This window comes from Zingiber officinale, chromosome 6A (genome assembly GCF_018446385.1).
Source record: "Zingiber officinale cultivar Zhangliang chromosome 6A, Zo_v1.1, whole genome shotgun sequence".
Classification (NCBI taxonomy): Eukaryota; Viridiplantae; Streptophyta; class Magnoliopsida; order Zingiberales; family Zingiberaceae; genus Zingiber; species Zingiber officinale.
In genome coordinates, this window is record NC_055997.1 from 146,025,215 (window position 1) to 146,035,256 (window position 10,042).

The 10,042-nt window shown below is 36.0% G+C and overlaps 1 pseudogene; it reads left to right on the forward strand.

The window, feature by feature from the left end:
• Positions 1-309: 309 nt before the first annotated feature.
• Positions 310-2,170, forward strand: LOC121995450 (annotated as a pseudogene).
• The last annotated feature ends 7,872 nt before the right edge of the window (positions 2,171-10,042 follow it).

Here is a 10,042-nt window from a genome sequence, read left to right on the forward strand (position 1 = left end):
CTCCCCATTAAATATAAAAGACAACGGTTTTGGGAAAACTGTTGTCATTGAGCGATTTCTTTTTGAATCAATAACACTTTTTACAATGGTTTTCTAAAACCGTTGTTTTTAAGCGTTTTTTTAGGGGCTACGACAACCGTTTTAATAAAACCGTTGTCTTTGGCTTTATTCGTTTCATCATTTCCCCTCGCAATTTTACTTTCCCTCTCTGTAAAAATCTTTTCACGCCGTGTTTTTCCCTTAGCGTTCCCGAACCCTAAGCCATTTTTCTTTCCTCACCTTGACTATCTCTTCACACCATGACACCAAATGGAGCACTTGCGCAAGATTTGTAAGTGCCTCAAAACCCTAGTCGACTTCCTCCTCTGCCATTGCGACAGCCTTTCGAAGCACGACCCCAAGCCATGGGATCCTCCCTTCGACCTGTCGCAGCCGAAGCTCGATTCACCTATCACCGTCGTCGTCGCCGTCTTCCTCTTCGTTGTCACTGCTCTCTCATCTCACTACCACCATGGTGAGTTATTCGTCAGTTTGTACAGAATATGGTGTTGCCACCTCGAATAATTTCCCTTTTAGTCCACCACCAAGTCATTAGCCATTGCATTCAAAGTCGACCTTATAAATTCCAGCAGCGCCACCGCCAAGTCCTCCGACAACATCGATCCAAGCTAAGCAAGCGTTCATTTCTCGGTGAAACTTCGTCGGAATCAGGCCATGAAGGCCGCGAACTGCGTGATTTGCGTGGAGGAGAGCAAAGTCTGTGCCTGTGCGAGTGAGGCAAATGCCAAGGCCACCAGCTCGTTCACGCATTCTGTCATCAACATGGTCGGCATGCTTATAGGTACACGCATGGATCCTCGATTTTCCGTTGATTACCGTTAATGTTTAATCGGCTTCCGTAACTGATTTGTCGGTCGGTTCAGGGCTGGGGCAGTTGTCGGCTCCCTACGCACTGGAGAACGGAGGATGGAGCTCGGCGCTGCTGCTCATCGGCTTCGGAATCATGTGCGCGTACACCGCGCACATCATTGGCAGGTGCCTCGACGACGACGGCGGTGGCTCCATGAGTTACCAAGACATCGGCGAGCAAGCGTTCGGATCCAAAGGCAGGATCGTAGCCTCTGCCTTCATCTACCTTTAGATCTTCTTCGCGCTCGTGTCCTACACCATATCGCTCAGCGACAACCTGCTGCTGGTGTTCGCCGGCGTGCACGCGCACGCGCCGTGGCTCCACCTGTCGACTGCGCAGCTTCTGACGGCGACGGCGGTGCTGGTGGCGCTGCCGACGCTGTGGTTGCGGGACATGTCGTCGATCTCGTTCCTCTCCTTGGGAGGGATCCTCATGTCTCTGCTTATGTTTGCGACGGTTGCGTGGGTGGCGGCGTTCGGCGGCGTGGAAGGGAGTCATGAGATTCCGGCGCTGAGGGTGGAGATGTTCCCGGAAAAGAAGGATTTTCTTCTCACTTGCATCGGATTATATCCTTTTCTTCATAAATTGTTTAAAAAGTTTGTATTTTTTTTTACCGAGCGGATAATTTGCTGGTATTTTCATGATGAGTTTTCCCTTTGACTTGGGCAAGTATGTAGTATTTAATGCGCTATTGCAGTTCATCAGTTACACAAAGGAGAAGAATGCGCACCTTTTCACTCACCCTCCTGCTGTGAGTTTTGTTCGGTTCAATTAATGTAGATTTTTACGATGACCACTGGATGAATTATTTTACTCCTATGCATTGGCAGATACTATGTTTTTACTCTTTTTATTTGTCAATAATCAGATTTAGGTAATCTATGTCACGTTTCTGATACAGCCAAATGCAAATGATGGAAACTAGTCCAGTATCGCCACTCCATTGTTTATTATATGTGGTTTACAAACTGAATTTGATAGTTTTATTTCTAGATATGATTGTTCTATTCTGACAGACCGTGTTTTAACCTAGGATTATATCTATTAAGTTCGGTTGGGATGCATTGAGCTTCTAAGTATTCTCACTTATTTTGGGCTTGCAGCATGTTACAGATTTGTCTGGGAGGGAAATACTTATTCGTATTACAGGTATTAAGTTAATCTATATTTCTTTTTTCTTGCTTTGCATATGGTTGTGAATTCTTTGCGATAGCGAGGGTCCGGATCATGGGAGTGTGCACGACAGAAGCCAGGACGTGATCTGGAGTTCTAGATCTACTGATCTAGGTTACTTTCCGTTTCTCGGTTTGTTTGCGTTACCAATTTCTTCTTTTATTTTGATTTGTTCACCTTCTTCCACCTGCTTGCGTCGCCGATTGAAGAAACTGTTGTCATTCTAGGTTTTCTCCCCCATTTTTTTTGTCGCATTCACCCTATAGTGATGGGATCTCTTTCCCATGAGAGAAAATATGATACCTTTGCTCCTCCCTCGTTTCCTTGTGCGTTGAAGTACATCGAGCATCATGTATCCAAATTGGACACACTTGCAGGCGTCGCCATAAAGTACGGTGTTGAGGTAATTCGGATTTTTCTTTACTAAATGTTGATCTTGTTTCAGAAATGAGGGGAAAAAGTTTCTTTTGATGAATATTGCTAAAAAAATCTTGGTTTTACTTATTTCTCTTGAATCCTAAATCAGTAAATGTGTGATAACTATTAGATGTTGCTATTCTTTCTCTCCATTATGTAGTCCTTTGATTAATATTTGTCAATTTTCCATAGTTTTCACTTTTAGATCTTTCAAGCATCTAGTGACAAGTGCAGATTGGTTAGCACTGAGAGTGTTCTCTTTTGTTTATGAAAGATTGCAGATATCAAGAGAACTAATGGTCTAACAACATATCTTTAATTGTTTGCTCACAAAATATTACTTATTCCTCTTCCTAGAAGACATCCACCATCTACTCCAATTCAGTGTAATGGTTCTCTCGATGACAGGTACTTTTTGTCATCATATTTTATGAGGATTAGTTGAAAGACAAATTAATTGTTTTTAGATAGTAATCAACAATTGATGAATTCCCCTAGGATTAATAGAAGGGTATCTTGCAATGAGCAAAAGGATCATGATTCCACACCATAATATCTGGTATGCTATTCCTGATATTTGCAATGAGTAAAAGGATTATGAATTTTGGAGAGAGGAATGATCCTCCACACAAAGGAGAGAAGGTAATTGGTAAATAATGATATTATTCACTTTAATAAATCTATCTAGTTTCCATGCTTTAGTCTTGTTTCTCTGGTTGAGTAGGAAGTTCCAGAAGGTGCTTCTTACTATTTAGCTGGTCAGACATTCGTCATAAGTGGCACACTTGACAGGAAATCTAGTATCATTGCAAAAAATTTATATCTAATATGACACTATAAGTTGTATCTCTTGGCATATTTGTTTGTTTTGGATTAAGATCCTATCTAGAAATATTGTGGAGTCATAGGATCTTAAGATCCCAATGCTTAACAAAATATTTATTGGAAAATTATATTTGGTATTTTTGATTTTATCATATGGATTATCATTCAATATCTAGTGTTTGATCTAGATTTGAGATAGTACTAAAGATGAAATTTCTGATTTTAAGTAGCTATAGTGATGGAATTCTTTTAAGGATGAAATTATCATTGTGGCAGGGCTTTGCATCAAAATCGCTTGCACGGTCCTATTCCATAAAGAACTGTACTGAGCTAACAACATTGTATGTGTTTTCTTCTATTCATATACTTTTTTATCGATTATAGTTATTGGCAATGAGAATTTACTATATATTGTTGCATGAAGTTGTCACATTACTTATTTTTCAAGGTATTTGAGAGCTAATTACCTTCAAGGTCCACCTGAGATTGGAGAACTTGTGCACCTTACCATCTTGTAGTTTTTACATCCCCTTGTTTTCTTTTGTTATATAGTTGTTTCTTTAATCAGTTTTCTTGAGCTTGATGTAAAAAAATGTAGGGACTTGTCAAGCAATTTGCTCAAGGACACAATTCCTCCATCTATTGGCTCTCTGAACCAATTACGATTTCTATGAGTCTTCATGTGATTATTGGTGGCTAGGCAGTTTGTTGTTGCAGAGTTAACTGTTTGGCTATGATTTTTTTTAACAACTGTAGGAATTTATCAACAAATTTCTTGTCTGGTGAGGTTCCAACCGTTGGAATCCTTGTAACTTTCCAAAGCACTTCATGAGTAACTCTTATATTCTCTCTGATGCTTCATTGGCTTGCTCCATTAATTGTTACATGTTATCCAATTTTTTCTACTTGGGTAACTGAAGCTTTTTTCCCCATTACACAAGCGTTCTCTTCTATCTTTTTATTTGACATATAGTGCATAACTAGCGTTCTGGGTAAAAATATCTTATTAGTTCTGCTCAGTGTTAGAATGTGTTATGTTAGCACTTTGCATTTGACCTTTTAGTGTTTGTTGGATAAGTTTTATGACATTGCCAACCTTAAAGTATCATGCTTTGATTTGAATATGCCACTGGGCTAAATTGAACTCAATGAAGAACCATATGATTTATATGATTGAGATCGTTGCAAATTGCCAAATAGTTGTGGATGTTATGCAATTTCATTTCCTTCTATACTAGTTGCTAATTTCCAATAACATATTGCACAAATAAGACAACAGTAGTGCAAAGCTTATTTGTATCATCAATCCATATGTGTTTCAGCAGGTTAAGATAATTTTTATTCGCTTACATGTATATTTTATCTTTTAATGTCTTTATAATTTGTTTATTTTTATCAGCTCCTATAACTTAATTCTGCAGATTTGATTGCCAAGGGAAATTTGTATACTCGGTCACGTGAAGATGTAGCCAGAAAGTTGCTGGAAAAGGCTTTAAAGATTCAGTTGGGAAGAGGATTTACCTGTTGCCAGTACGATCCTCCAGATCGACTGGACTTTTGCTCAGCGTCCGATGCTTCCGGTCTTCATGCTGGATGTCCGTTCCTCGACCCATCCAGACTTCCACCCGGTTCGCGACACCAGGATTTTAACCTAGGGTTACCACCCCCTAGGATTTTTGCCCGAAGCGCCGACCCGCCAAGACTTCCCGCATAGGGTTACCACTCCCTATGACCTAGGGTTACCACCCCCTAGGATTTTTCCTTTTGCCTAACCACAGCTAGGACTTTTCTCCACCTAGGGTTACCACCCCCTAGGGTTTTCACCTGCCTAACCGCAGTTAGGACTTTCCTGAAACGCTCATTCAACATGTTAGATAACAAGTAAACTTCACTTTGAATCCCTTTGCCATTATCAAAACTAAGGTTCGATCGTCGGATGCTTCCCGCACCAACACGGTCGATCGAACCTGGGGATCGGTCGACCGATCCCTCTCGAGTCAAACCTGATCCCGAAGATCAGGTTAACAGATAGACTCTAGAACCCCTATATAAAGGGGGACTCGGGTAGCTATTGAAATACAACATATACGAACGAAATAGCAACTCTAGTAATCTCTGTTTAAGCAACTACTGTGCTGTCAAAGTGTAAAAGGCTTCTCCGCCTTCTGAGAAGGAGTTTTTCTTACTATGCTTTTCTTACTGCCCTGGATTAACAACCCTCTTGATTGTAACCAAGTTAATTTCTGTCTCCTTTTATTTCTGTAGTTGATTTTATATTGTTGCTTTATTTTAAGAGTTGAAAAGTTTTGAGGAGGGTATAATTTTTGTCTGCAGGCAATTCACCCCCCCTCCTTGCCGGTCCCCGCTGTGCCCACAGGAAGAAGGCCCTGAAGGCGACATGGGATGAATCTTCTTCAGAAGACGACGACGACGAACTCGATCAGACGAGTTTACTAGCGCTGATGGCCCAGGACCATATCAACCTGTCCGAGAGCGAGAGCGAGTCGAAGGCCGAGTCCGAGCGAAGCCACGGATCCGTATCCGTTTCCGAAGGGCCCGATACCTCTGTAAGTATCTCTCGACTCAATAATTTAGTTAATTATTTATTACGAAAATTAGCTAAATCAAACCTTAGAGTCAAGTCACTTCTAAAGGAAGTAGAAGTCCTTAAAGAAGTGACTAACTCCAAATCTTTAACTGAACTAGTTCAGACTGGAAATTCAACTCAAGTCCAAAAACTTGAGGAAGAGAATTCCAGCCTGAGAATTCAAGTCAATGATCTGGAGAAAACACTAGAACGGTTTTCTTTAGGTTCCAAGAATCTTGACCTAATTCTTGGGACACAAAAAGTCGTTTACAATAAAACTGGTCTAGGATTTAAACCAAAGAAGAAATATAAATCTTATTTATCTCTTGTTCAAAAAGCAAATAGAAAAACAGTCCAAGCATGGGTCCCCAAGTCCAAATTGATTAATCAAGTTGGACTTGGCCAATATTGGATCTCGAAGGATCAAATACACTACCTCGATAGACCATATCGAAGCTATGATCCAGGGGGAGTAAAAAGAAAAACGATATTAATAAAATGAACATAATCAAAAATTCAAAATTCAATTAAAAATTTGAAATTAAATTAAAATTTCAAATTTCAAAATTCAAAATTCAATTAAAAATTAGAAATTAAATTAAAAATTCAAAATTTAAAATTCAATTAAAAATTCAAAATTCAATTAAAAACTCGAAATTAAATTAAAAAATTAAAAATTAAAAATTCAATTAAAAATTCAAAATTCAAATTCAAAATTAAATTAAAAATTCAAAATTCAACTTCAATCAAATAAAAATAGAAGGAGGATCTAGAATAGCCGGCACCCCCAACTTAATCTACCCGACAGGGTAACCCAACTTAATCGACTCGGCAGGGTAAATAGGGTTAGATTAAAATGTGCTAGGTTTAACTTGACCCACGGTACTGGTGAAGTATTGAATGATAGTATGTTGGGGAAACTTAGTCATCGCATGTCTAGGAAGATATGGCTTCGACCTGGTGCATTTGGCTAAGTGGAACTGACCGAAGCTACCCTTTATGGATCCTAACTAGTTAGACTAAGGTTTTGTATTAAGTTCAATGGGTAGGACTATTTGGAAAACCTCGAATGCATGGTTACTTTAATGATGTCCTTGTGACTCACCATAGCCCAGAAGTTTATCCAAAGAACGCCTGCTTGTTGAACCCAAAGCTAAACCTAAATCTAATACAAAGTTAAACCAAAACCCTTAAATTGAAACTAATTCATCTCACAAAATTATAGGATTCCCTGATTGAAAAATTAGATCAGGTAAGATGACTAGGTAAAATTAAAATTAATTAACTTAAAATTATTTTTCAAAATTAATTAATTTAAAATTATTTTTCAAAATTAATCAACTTAAAATTATTTTTCAAAATTAATTAACTTTAAAATTATTTTTCAAAATTAATTAACTTTAAAATTATTTTTCAAAATTAATTAACTCAAAATTATTTTTTCAAAATTAATTAACCTTAAAATTATTTTTCAAAATTAATTAACTTTAAAATTATTTTTAAAAATTAATTAACTTAAAAATTATTTTTCAAAATTAATTAACTTTAAAATTATTTTTCAAAATTAATTAACTTTAAAATTATTTTTCAAAATTAATTAACTTTAAAATTATTTTTTCAAAATTAATTAACTTTAAAATTATTTTTCAAAATTAATTAACTTAATTTTATTTTTTTCAAAATTAATTAACTTAAATTATTTTTTAATTAACTTAAATTGTTTTTCAAAATTATCTTAAAATTATTTTTAAAAAACTTAATTAACTTAAATTATTTTTCAAATTAATTAACTTAAAATTATTTTTCAAATTAATTAACTTAAATTATTTTTCAAAATTAATTAACTTAAAATTATTTTTCCAAAATTAATTAAACTTAATTATCTCTCAAATTTAATTAACCTAAAGTTAAACCCTTGTTTCATCGAATACAAACTCAAACTTAATCACTTCATTTTCTTTTCATCAAATAGAGTCCAATTCAAACAATTTATGTGTAGGAACATAAAGAATTGGATCAGTGGATGTTAGATAGTGGATACTCTAGACACATGACTGGAGATAAACTAAAGTTCACAAAGCTCAAACTAAAGAATTTAGGGTCTGTTGCATTCGGCAACGACGGCAAACTTAAGGTAATCGGAAGAGGTAACATCGAACTTAGTTCCGATTTTATTATTCGAAAAGTTCTATTAGTTGAAAACTTCAATTTTAATCTTCTAAGTATAAGTCAATTATGTGATAGTGGATACTTAGTCACCTTTGACAAATTTAAATTGAAAAAGGCCTTATATGGACTTAAACAAGCTCCTAGAGCATGGTATGAACAGTTATCCAATTACTTAACATCCAAAGGCTTTAACCAAGGTCACATAGATCCAACCCTATTTGTAAAAACTATAGAAAAAGACATCTTCATAGCCTAAATCTATGTTGATGATATAATTTTCGGCTCAACTAACTCTAAATTTCTAAAAGAATTCATTAAATTAATGGAAAATGAATTTGAAATGAGTATGGTTGGGGAACTAAATTTTTTCTTAGGTTTACAAATTAAACAAACGAAAGATGGAATCTATATCTACCAAACTAAATATGCTAAAGAACTAATTAAAAAATTTGGCATGGAAAATTCAAAAATCATAAATACCCCAATGGTCACTAACATCAATATTGACTCTGACCCAGAAGGAAAACCAGTAGAACCAAAGTACTATAGAAGTATAATAGGAAGCCTACTCTACCTAACTGTAAATCGACCAGATATAATATTTACAGTTGGTATGTGCGCAAGATACCAATCTTGTGCAAAAGAATCACATCTAACATATGTTAAAAGAATACTTAGATATATTAAAGGCACCCTCAAATAGGACTTTGGTACCCTAGAACTAGTACCTTTGACCTTATTGGCTATTCTGACTCAGACTATGCCGGGTGCAAATTAGACAGAAAAAGTACAAGTGGTAGCTGCCAAATCCTAGGTCAGTGCCTAGTAAGTTGGTCAAGCAAAAAGCAACATTGTGTTGCTCTGTCCACCACTGAAGCTGAATATATAGCCCTAGGAGAGTGTGCCTCTCAACTTTTGTGGATGATGCATACCTTAAAAGACTATAAATTAGAATACAAAAATACAAAAATTTTAATTGATAATATAAGGTTAATTAATCTAACAAAAAATCCAATTCACCACTCTAGGACTAAACACATAGAGGTAAAACACCACTTTGTAAGGGATCACGTAGCTAAAGGTGAAATTGCACTCAACTATGTTGAGTCCAAATCAAACCTAGCTGACATTTTCATAAAACCCTTACCTGAACTTAAGTTCAGTGCACTTAGAAGACAAATAGGAATGTGCTGGGTAGAATAGATGTTGATTTTCAAACTCATTCTCTTACTTAATTATCCTGTTCTTTTCAAAAAAATTCTAGGAAAAATAATGATTTTAAAATCCCATTTTCTTAGAATTTTTAAAAGTTGGACTTAGTTTAGGCTCTACCCTAGAAATCGTGTTCCCCTAGATTTAAGCCAGAGCATCTCACAAATACCTAAGTATACCTTGCTTGTGTTTGAAATACATAACACGACATGAGATGCATAGGGTACAGCTTGGACTCCAGTATGCGTATATCTGTGCATCATTATGAGTCTGGGCGTTAAATACTTTATTAACAGTAATCAGTTTAAGTCATCTAGCCTTAGTCAAATCTAACTGGACCGAAAGACTTAACTTGACTAGCCGAGTGAAAGTTGTTGCCCTCTAGGCAATCAGCAAGTAGCTAAATGTTAGACAGTTGGTGAAGGAAATGGAGATTTTTAGATTGAGCATGCTTGTACTTTAGGGCTAACTAAATTTGATTAAATAACCTAAATTAAATACTTAGTTACTCCCTCTTCGTCCTAAAATTTAATAAGTTCTTACTCCTATTTTTTCAAGATTAAGTTTTTTTCTATTAAGCTAAGTACCTTTTTAAACTAAAGCTACATTTTCAAAATTCAATGTTTGCAAAAGGCTTAGCTAAATGGTTCAATAGCAACTTTCAAACTTTCTCAAACTTAGCGACCTTTATAAACTTTTGCTAAAATACTTTTCTAAGTTACCTCTTCGATTCATTCTATACTTAGCTA